Below are 1,421 nucleotides of genomic sequence, written 5' to 3'. Positions count from 1 at the left end.
GGGGGGGGAGGCTATATCTTGGAAATCCACCATGGCAGAATTAGTAATCAAGACTATTTAAGCATTTTATCAGATCAAATTCATCCTATGGTTGCGGAACTGTTTCCGGAGCCAAACGCAATCTTTCAGGATGATACTGCACCAATTCACACAGCTAAAGTTGTTACTGAATGGCACAACGAACATTCTAATGAAGTTGAACATCTTACCTGGCCACCACAGTCCCCAGATCTCAATGTTATTGAACAGTTATGGTGCATTTTAGAAAATCAAGGAGTCAATATCCTCCACCATCATCACTACAAGAACTGGAGACTGTTTTAGCCGAAGAATGGACAAAAATTCCTTTGGAAACAATTCAAACTTTGTATGAGTCCATACCTCATAGAATTCAAGCTGCCCCATATTAAAATAAATTTGTTTGAAATTTTAAGGTGTTTCCATTATTTCATACAACCCCTGTATATATATATCATCATTATCATCTTAATTAGACAAAGTACATACATAAAGTTTATCTACCATCTGGAAAGATTTTAAAAAGAAACTTTCACAAAAGACGATAATGTTTCTCACACTCAACAGTCTCACTCTCTACACTTTCCTGTCCATAAGTGGACTGGGAGCTGTTATCAACTCTCCAACTTTTGTTTACCACATACTTTTCAATCCACTCAATATAAAGTCAAGCTACAACAACAGCTATTTATTTTATTTGTGAACAAGCTGAAAAATGTTAAGTAAATTTAACTAAGAAATATTAAGTACAATTAAGAGAATTAACTAAAGTTACTTCTGATAGATTTGAATTTGGTGGGACACATGCACTGCTATCTGGTGTTCAAGAAATATATTAGCCTTTGTTTTTTTTTTATGAAAGCTAATGTATTTCTTGAACAGTTCACTATTTGGGGCCATTAATATCAAACTGCTTGAGAAATACATTAGCTTTCATAAAAGTGGTGATCCATTGGTAAACATTTACCAAACAAATGAAATAGGTTGCCTTACGCACACAGCAGGCAGCAGATAATACTGAAGACTATAGATGCAAGATTGGATAAACTGGCCACAGCTAACAAGTAATAAAGTGATACTGAAATACACGCACACCATTATCACCATTTAATGTCTACTTTTCCACGAGTCAAACAGAGTTTGGCCCAGGGTTATAGTAGAAGACACAAGTTGTACAAGTTGTCACACTGTGGGAATTGAACTCAAGACCACATGGTTAGAATGCAAACTTCTCAACTATATGTATGCCTACATATACACACATGTGTGTGTAGATATATATTTTTATTTACACACATTCATTTTCTTACAACAATATTTGTTCAGCACACATATGCATATAAATCTTTATGAAAAGTTTCCTTCGATATATATATATATATATATATATATATATATATATA

General features: G+C 33.7%; 1 long non-coding RNA gene across 2 annotated transcripts in view; it reads right to left on the bottom strand.

The window, feature by feature from the left end:
• The window catches only part of LOC106867980 (uncharacterized), a 637,828-nt gene that overhangs the window by 34,490 nt on the left and 601,917 nt on the right, over positions 1 to 1,421 (bottom strand). The window lies entirely within an intron of this gene.

Source organism: Octopus bimaculoides, chromosome 11 (assembly GCF_001194135.2).
Source record: "Octopus bimaculoides isolate UCB-OBI-ISO-001 chromosome 11, ASM119413v2, whole genome shotgun sequence".
Taxonomy (NCBI): Eukaryota; Metazoa; Mollusca; class Cephalopoda; order Octopoda; family Octopodidae; genus Octopus; species Octopus bimaculoides.
The sequence above is the reverse complement of the archived record's forward strand: the minus strand, read 5'-3'. Positions and strand labels throughout refer to the sequence as shown.